Source organism: Oryzias melastigma, unplaced genomic scaffold (assembly GCF_002922805.2).
Source record: "Oryzias melastigma strain HK-1 unplaced genomic scaffold, ASM292280v2 sc01398, whole genome shotgun sequence".
Taxonomy (NCBI): domain Eukaryota; kingdom Metazoa; phylum Chordata; class Actinopteri; order Beloniformes; family Adrianichthyidae; genus Oryzias; species Oryzias melastigma.
In genome coordinates, this window is record NW_023417982.1 from 1 (window position 1) to 9,833 (window position 9,833).

Consider the following 9,833-nt stretch of genomic DNA (forward strand, 5'->3'; position numbering starts at 1 on the left):
ATCAAAACCACATTGAAATGTATGTGTATGTGTGTTTTAATATTTGTCATACATTTAGAATCTTGAATCGTTTAAAGATTTTAAAGTTTCTCTGAATCCAGCAATGTTTGTCCTTCGTATTCTTGTGTTTTTTAAACTGCTAGGATATTTGGCTTGAAAATGTTTTAATTTGAAAGTAAAATTTCACTTTCTTTTGCCTTTCTGCTGTGCATTCAAGTTTGAGAAACTTTTTAGTGGATTCATGTGAAAAGTGAAGCTATAAAGACTAAAGGTAAGAGACACAGTTTTTATTTATTTATGTATTTTTATTTTGATGCTGCAACGGAAGTTTCTTTATTACCCCAAATACTCAGTAAAAAACACTCAACATATATTTTCTTCTCGATTACAGACGCTTATCTTTACACAGGAGGTTCACTTTAACTTTTCATCCATTGTGATTTGGAGAATGCCAGACTTAAAGAGAGCGGGAGATCTCAAAGATCCTTTATTTGGCGGGAAAGATCACCTCTCCTCCCCAATAAAAGAAAGAATTTGATTAATGTATCATTGCCTTCAAAGGTTTGAAGACAATCAAAAAATCAAAGTTTGTAGCAAAAAAAAAAAAAAGGTTTATGAATCACAACTGGAATCCATACTTATATCAAAATAAGAAACAAGGACAATTACTTGATATTTGATGAGACAAAAACGCAGTATTTTAAACAATAATTAAAAAAATGATATAAGATATTTTTTAATATGGACAATTTTTTGTTTTAACGCAGTAACATGTAACACTACTCATGAAAATTACGTTTTTTTTCAGTCCAAATTCAAACTTTCTTTGCAAATTTAGTCTGCAAGGCAATATTAAGCATTTTTAAGGAGTTAAAAAACAGAATAATATATTTGATCCCATTTACAGGTTAGATATTCTCTTTGGTTCTTGTATCCAAATAAAAAATAAATCAAATTTTATAGCTGAAAATTAGAAGATGGAAGACACAAAATCTATATAAAAGCTACTTTTTTTCATTTATTTTGGTGCAGACATCTGGCTGTAGTAAGATATAAATGTATTCCACTCAAAGTCGTGTGACTACAATATAAAACCACAAAAAGAACAATTTAAATATCGAAAGTTCAGTAAAATTGGTGCAGAGTAAGACGTCTCGCTGCACAATCTTTGTAGCCTCAGCGGACTCTGATTGGTCGGCACGCCGCTCTGGTCCTGTTATGACGTCAGCGCGCGAGCTGTGGGTGAGGAGGCGCGCAGGCTCCGGATGAGACAGACGCTGGAGGATCGAGGATGCTGCCGGAGGCGCGTGGGAGCCACGACTCCAACTTTCTCCACGGGGCCCAAAACATGACGGCGGGGAAACAAACAAATAACTCGAACAATCCGGCTCGACCCAGAACCCGGAACGACAAGAACCGGAGTTTTCTGACTCAGGTGAGAAACGCCTCTCAAAATGGAGCTTATTGCATGAACATCACCCCATTTAACCAGCTTTGGATGTGTCCAAAAATACGCATAATCTAAATATAATTTAAAATATATGTATTTTGGATTAATTAGGTCTAGTTTGTTTATGAACGCAATAAAATGTGGTGGAAAACAGGAAAAAAATGTACCTGAATGGAGGCTTGTGACCTCCACGGCCTCCTGTTGTGATGAGGAACAAATTAGTTTTTGTAAAAGCTATTATTCCTCAGGATGTGACACAGTCTAAGAAGAAGAGGAACAATCAAAAGACCCATTAAAAGTAGATTTTCTTCAAAGAGAACAGAAGAGAGAATAAAAAGTCAGCGTAGAGGAAGATACTTTTCTGAGTTTGGGTTATTTTCAAGTAGGCATGATGTCTTACTAAATGAAATTCCTTTATTAATCTTCATAAAAAATATCAGTTCTCTTTTATTTTGAAAAGCCACAAACTAAACATCGATATTTTTATGATTAAATTTTGATGCACAAAAATAATTTAAGTGAAAAATCTCCACTGTGATTTATTTAACTTAAATTAGATGTAATCTGTCATGGGGTAAAATTGTCACCCCTCTTGTTGTGTAAAAGAAATTCATGTTTTTAATTTCCAGAGATTAACCCTAACCGTGTTTTTTATTTAATTTACAACATAAATCCTAATCTCACCCAAACTGTAGGATATTAAAGTCATAATTTGCCTTCGAATATAACCCAATCAGATGTTATTCTATCATTTTGTGTCATGTTTTCTGCACTTGTGTTACAAAGGATGTGTGCAGGTGTGTAATCGGGGCCTCCTGACGCTGCTTGCCTCCCCACAGGTCAGCATCACTCCAGGCTGCAGGGCTGCAGCATGCATGCATGCATGTGAGAATGAAGGAGGTCGTTTTTGTCTTTGGTTATCTAGCTGTATGAGTGTTAAATACCTGTCATAAAGCTAGATAACCGAAAGTAGAAATGACTTTTACTGTTTTCATTCCTGAGAGGAAGATCTTCAGAGAGATTTTATTTTGAAAAAAGGTAAGAGAAATGTTTTTAAAGCTCAAAAAGTGGTGTATTACCTCAAAAATAAGTCAAAAATCTATTGAAAAAAAATGAGAAAACATTTTTTAAATGAGAAAAAATCAGCAAATGGGTTAAGAAAGACGGTTTTACCAAGAATTCTTATTTTAAGCAGAAATATAGTCTTATTTTGCTGTTGAAAAACTTTATTAATAGGATTTATTTTCTTTGCAAGACAGAAAATAAGATATTTTTCTGGAATATTCATTTTTTGCTGTGTGTAGTCATTTTTTTTAAAAATCTGAAACAAAATTCTGAAAATACAAGCAAAGAAATACATAAATAAATTTGACAGATTTAATTATTCACAGCAGAGCTTTCCTATAATTGTTTACTTCTTTCTGCCCGACAACTCTTCCGTTTTATTAACGTAGTTTTTGTTAATTATAAAGTGAAGTCTAAATGTTTTACTGTCTCTTTTGACGGTGCTGAGACCAAACAAGGGAAAACTTTAGCTCTTTGTTTAGTCCTGATGGAATTCGTAATAATGCAGGTGAGTTAGAGTGAAGAAACACTGACGTTGGCATGTGTATTTAAGGCTGCAGCACATCCTGAGGCCTTTAGTTTACATTGTGTCTCAGCTCAATGCAGGCAGAAGCTGAACTTTTCAACTTGGTACTTCAGCTCTATACGCTGCACACACTCAGCTCAGAGAATGCCATTAAAGCCTAAAGAGTGCCAAAGTGAGATGAGTTTTATTCATTCTGTTAACTACCTACTGCAGTCGAGTTCTCTGTCAAGCCAGGCTAATTGCTTCGTTTCACAGTCAGATATTGGTTGTGTGAAAAGGCCGCGCTCGGTTTTCTTCTTTTCCTCACTAAGCTTTCCTGTGTGTGAACCTGGCGTGCCTCCTTAACGAATGGAAGTAAAAACACTTGAAGTTTTTTGTATGGGATGGTCCGAGGGATCCTCCGTTTAACCTTTGCAGCCTCCCAATTCTCCTTTATTTGCTGAGAAAAACACTAGAAGGCCATTCTCTCAATGCTAGATGGTCAAACTTTAGAGAAAAGATTTATTTTTGGCTATAGTGATGCATTAACGTATTTTTTTTATTGCCTTCCGCTTCTGCTACCGCCTTCCTGCTAACATTGAAAGGTCTTCGATTTCTGAACAGAGGCGTCATTGAAAAGCAAGAGGAGAGAGGAGTCCGGATTTACCGCCTCTTCCCGCCCGTTCGTCGATGCCATCTGCGTTGCCAGCGGAGGCTCTCTGCCCGTGCCAGGAGTCAGACAAAGAGCCTCCCCAGATCCCCGAAGAGATGGCCGCACTCGCAGGAGCCATCTTGGGGGGGAGATGTTTGCCGCGGCACCTAAAATGGCTGGGCTGGCACTCGAGGTGAGCCGCGTGACGGTGCTTCTGGTGGGTGGCAGGGGTCGGTTGGCGGCTGTGCGATGGGGGGAAGGGATCGCCGTCCCATTTCCTCCCCAGTCACACATGGCCCCTCGTTTTTCTTCTGCTTCTGCTAATTAGCAGTTAAGGGGTGACGTGAGGGAGGGGAGGGGGGGTGACAATGGGTGGTGATAGTTGGTGGTGTGGGGAGGTAGCAAACAAAATTAATGAGCTGGCACTGGTTGAAGGAAATCTGCCACCCTCTCTTATCATGGTGCTTCTTTACTCGCTGAGGCACACCAGGCAGTGGCGTCGTTTCCACCTGACGAACTTCATCGATTAATTCATGCAAAACTGCTTTTGTGGAGAAGTTGTGACATTTAGTGCATCACCTCAGAGAATTCTCTTCAAGCTAATGTTGTTTTTCAAAGCTGCTCCTCGTGGCTAAAGCTAGTATTTCTGTATTTCTATTAGAGCATAGCATGCACACACACACGGTGTGAGTACAGTACAGCCTGAATGTTCATGTTTAAAGACCCACTCCAGTGAAAAAAACGCTTTGTGATCTTTTAAACATGTTCTTGTAGCATTTTTCCTCACGATGAAGGATGAATATAAAGAAAATTAAGATTAAAATCAGGAGCAGCACTCCACTCTATTCTGATGGATAAAATTCCCAACCAATCAATCCTTAAATTGATCATCCGATCAATCATCTGGCTCTAAACTGTACAGCTGGATAGCTCCCATAATGATCAATTTTTTTTTGTAGCGCTAATGTTTGGTTGAGGTTGTGAGGGCTAGCTAGCACAGGAGTGTCCAACTCAATCACACAGGGGACCAAAATCCAAAACACACCTTAAGTCGCGGGTCGAACAGGAAGAACATTTACTGAACGCACTAAAACTACATTTTTACAACTTAAAAAAATGAACTTTTTAACATAGCTGTGAATAAAAACAGGCAGGAATATTATTCCAGAATAAATCAACTTAAACCTTAAATAATTTTCAATATTTTACTCTCCATAAAAACATGTTTTGTCAAAATTATAAAAGTTAGAAATAAGTGCAAGAAAACATTAGGCCATTAATAACAATAAAATAAAATGATCTGGAGGGCCGGATTTAATTGACTGACACGTGAGCTAGCAGGACAGCATTCAAATTAAGGGGATGATGGGAAATGAGGGCGGGCTTACTATGCCAATGGCTCCTCCCACAACTCAGAGCTGAATTTAAAGCAATTTCCTGCTGCTTTCTAGAAACTAATTTTCTTACTACTCCCTAAAAACTATATACAATCCAGCACCCCTGGATTTTGACATCACTTCGGACACCATGCTCACTCCTTTTTTTATTATTTCAAAGCCCACACAGTGAAAATGCTTTAAATAAAAGCAATTTATTAAGACATTTAATTATTTGATTGTGTTACGATGATAAAAATGTGGATGCTTTATTAAAAAAACTAAATTAAAATCAAATTTTTTCACTGAAATTGTTCAAACGCAATGCATTGTGGTCTATATTTACCAATTTAGTGAGTGTTGATCCTCACTGGATTTTGGGAAATTTCTCAATGTAGGAATTGTAGATTTGGACAACATAATAAATGGGCGAACGTGAAGGAATTTGGACACAACAAGAAAACAAAAAGTCTTGATATTACCTATAAAACTGCATAAACATGATTAAAAGACCATTGGTAACGCTCTTAAAATAAATGATGGGAGTGGGACTTCAAGTGTTCTTCGTTTCAAGTTTAACTCAAAGTTTTGCCATGACGTTGTCACCATCAACGATGCTAAAACGTACAAACAAGCGTCTTCCAGCACAGAGCCTGTCACATGCAGAGCTGCTGTAAGAAACACGTGTGCTCACCGCCGACATGTGCAGCTGCGCCGCCTGTGCGTTAATGAACAGCGCCGTACGTTTCCACATTATCATTCAGCCCTGTACCCTCTGACTCCCCCCCCCACCCTGTCTTTAATAGCTGTCTGCCCGTCAACCCCCCCTCCCCACCCACCCTTTCCCCTCCGAAAGCCTCCTTTCCCACTATTGTGGGAACTGGTGGTGATGTGGCGGGCCCTGACTGGGGGGCAGGGTGGGAAAGACCCTCCAGACTAGACATGAGCAGATGCCTGAGACACAAGACTGTCGTGTGGATCACCAGGGTCGGGCGAGCCTCTGAGTTTGAATGTGCAAGTCCATGCTTGCTGGTGTGTGTGTGTGCAGTGGGAGGGGTCGTCGTCTAGCTCCTGGAGCACCACCTGATCGTTCATTAGTCCATTCAAGCTGCTCTGCATGTCTGAAAATCATGGAGATGCTATGTTTTCTGCTTAACGACGAGGATTTCAGCCTCGTTCATTAGACATGCATGTGTTTGCAGACATCTCCAATAGTTTAATTGTGCTTTTTAAGGATAACAAAAAACAATTGATGGCTCACCATTTTACCGTGAATGACTCAGCTAACGCAGTGGAATGACATAACCGGCGTTTAATGATTATTAATGAGCCTTATACTGTAGGAGTTCCTTCCCCAGATGTGTGAGGCGTGTGCAGCTCACATGTCAAAGGAATATTCCCGCTCTTCATTCACACACACAAAAAAAACCCTGAGCTATTTTCCTAATTGCATTTGTGCGGCTCAACTTCAGCTTCCGGCTGGTTTGACAGAAGAGAAAAAGATATTTAAAGAGGTATTTTAGAGAAAAAATGAGATTTGAAACGTGAAGGAAGGGGGCAAAAGGTAGAAATGTGAATGCAAAGGAGACAGCAGGTGTAAGCATCATGGGCAGCCATGTTTGAGCTAGCTTGCGCACCCTGAATGAATCTGCATGGGAGCCGTGTGTGTGTGTGATCACTGCAGCTACGCATGCTAACAGACAGAGGCGACGTCTCATCTGATTAGCCGGGAAAAAGAAATTCATCCTTCAGATGTGACGATGTAAAAACACAGATTTGCATAAATCCTCAACTGAAATTTTAAAGCAGGGAAACACACGTGTCTTTATGTAGCTAACAAAAGACATTAGAATTTGCTCTGAAGTCGTCAGCCGCCAGAACTTTCCATTTGAACCACCAAAAAAGTCTCGATTCATCTTAATGCTTTTAATTTGAAAGGAAATAACCCAGATTCCTTTGTGCTTTTATTGCTTTTGTAAATCTTCAGCACTAGGAAATGATATCGGATCATGACAGCAAGTTGCTTCTCATTCTGTGAGGGTGCAGCTTGGTATCCATAGTAGCCATGAAATGAATGACCTCCTTGCTATGTGTTAGGAATGCAAACCTTGATTTTAGCAACAAAAAAGACTAAAAAAATAGCCGTTTATGACTAAAAAATTGCTAACAAGCAAGTAGAAATAGTGATAAACCGACTAGTATGCTCATATTAATGTGATAAAACATTGGGATGCAACAATTCACTTTCCTTACAATTTAGTACAGTTCAGTTTGACACTAATTTAGTGTTATATAGTCGCCGGTGACGCTTAAAAACAAAAAAATCTTAAACATACTGTAGCTTTTCAACACGATTAACGTAATTCCAGGTGATTTTGAAGGAGAAAAGCCGCTTTTCTCCTTCAAAATCACCTGGAATTACGTTAATCGTGTTGAAAAGTTACACTATCCCAAAGACCATAAACACTGAAAAAAATAAGAATACGATTCAAGACGTGGACATAACTCGACGAGTCAAGTTCACGTCCATGGTTGGAGTGCGTCTGCAGCCTGTCATGGAGTTCAGGGTGTTGGATGTGTGTGAAGAGTACATAGCCTTTGACCTCTGCAGGGGTTGCTATGGGAAAGAGGCCGGTAGGTGCAGCAATCTAAGATTGAAAAGGCCAAATTGTCAGAGCTGTCCTGCGGGGCTTCAAACCTTTCCCTTCCACACAAACACACAAACTATTCACACGCACTCACAGATGGCACGGGCCAGCTTGGAAATGTTAGAGGCTGCTGTAGCTCTTCTGCTGCATGAATTGCTTTGAAAAAGGTAAATAAATGTGGTTAAAATTGCCTATTATTTAATATATTTAACAATTTGACGACAATTAGTCCCCAAATTGTCCAAAATTAATTCGGATTTCACATTCTTTTTCATTGATTATCTTCCCACGTTCTGATAAACTGTAACGCCACCAGAGAACCACGTGCTTCTGCGTCTCCGTACTTCAGCTGCTCAGCGTTTGATGTTTGACTGAGGGCGTGTGAGAGTGGGCATGCAAATCCGCCGATTGTAATTTGTGCATGTTCCCCGGCCCCTGTGTAAACGGGTGTGAGTGTGGCCTCATTTAAGGCTGCATTCATTCAGGGGAGGGGTCTGGCGAATAAAAGAGCGCGTATTTGCATACGCTGCATGCCGTCTGCATAGAGGGAGCAGTCAAAAAAAAAAAAAAAAAGATATCAGAGGTAGACAAAGAGAACGAGGACAAATCCTTCATTGTGGGCTCGGTGGGAGAACAGGCTCATCTGAATTGGGGAGTGGGTGAAAATTGACAGAGAAAGAGTTGGAGCTGGTTCCCTGCGGGGATGAAAGCTTTATGATCTGTCCGTGCGCACAGCCTGAAAATGGAGGAGAAGTACAACACGCCAGGCACAGGGGCCTTTTTTCCCTTCTTTTTTTTTTTACAGTGCATGAAAAGGAAGTTTGTTTTTGTGTGACACTTCCTCTAGCGTCTTGTGCATGGAGGGAAGAATCACACACATCAACAAATGTACTCACACCAAAACAGACCCACCAGTGGAAGGAGAAGAAAAAAAAAATTGCATTATTGTTTATCATTTTTAGACATAATATTTCTGCATGTTTTCTGTTAATAAAACAGCTACAAATATAGAGAATTGTAATTTACGCAGAATTTATGATTAACTATAAATCCCAAACGTGTAGAGGTTTTTTTTCTATTTTTGTTCTAATGATTGCCTTTTTTTCTTATAGGATGGATCAGGCCACATCAACATCTCTGCTTCTCTAAAATGGGATCATGAGGACCAACTTCTCGTCAAACTCGTTGGAAAAACATGAAACTCGACCGTACTCTGAATGAAGAACCCAGGATGTGTCGTCTAAAATCAAATGATATTGAGATTGTGTTACTGCAAAAATAAATCAATTATCAGTTTTGATTTATAATGCTGTACAACAATAATATTAATCATGACTTATTTTTGTGAAAAAACAAAAATGTGATTAAAAAGTATTCAGGAGTTATAGCTGTTGAAAGAATGTTTTATTCCAAAAATGCATATTTTGTGTTATAATCCTTATCTAGTATAAGCTAAAAAAAATGCTGTTTTTTTTGTCGTATTTGTTTTACAATTTATTGTTGATTAAAATATCCAGTTTGTTTCAAAAAAACATCAATGTATTTTTTTATCTTAGCCAAATTGTGTAAAAATCTTATTTCTGTTGTCTCCAATAAGATAAAATAAACTATTTATGACACTCATGACAATTGTGTGTTATTTCTACAATGTTTTTTGTGAGAACAGGTTCACATAATAACCTAAAAGAGGGACTGAAAAAGTAAAATGTGATGAATACTAGGGGATAAATAAAGAAAGGCTAGAATCCACATCATTTGTGCTGAAAAAATGTCTATTTGTACCCATTTTTATTACGTTTTTTTTTTATTGCGTAACTGTGAAAAGCCTTTTTGTAAGCTAACATACATTTAAGAGCACATTATTACTCAATTTTGATGAAAAAAAAGTAATAAAAGGCTTAAAAAATACAGAAAATATAAAACAAATATTTTTTTTCTGCACATTAGGGCTTTTTTTAACATTAATATCTGAATTTCAGGCTATTATAGATGGTACACAATGTCAAAATCTTCAATGGATAAAATGATGGTTTCTTTAAATGAGGATTTTTTTTTCCAAACTGAAATACTTTGCAATAAAAACATATTTTTCGAATTATTGGAGGCACATTTAGTTTATAAAGGTTCATTAATATGA

The 9,833-nt window shown here is 38.3% G+C and overlaps 1 long non-coding RNA gene across 1 annotated transcript; it reads left to right on the plus strand.

Annotated features, from left to right (window-relative positions):
• Positions 1-2,344: 2,344 nt before the first annotated feature.
• On the plus strand, positions 2,345-9,293 carry LOC112138505. Its single transcript, XR_002917797.2, has 3 exons — positions 2,345-2,488; positions 3,645-3,865; positions 8,809-9,293. It is a non-coding gene; the product is annotated as an uncharacterized LOC112138505 (long non-coding RNA).
• Positions 9,294-9,833: the final 540 nt, after the last annotated feature.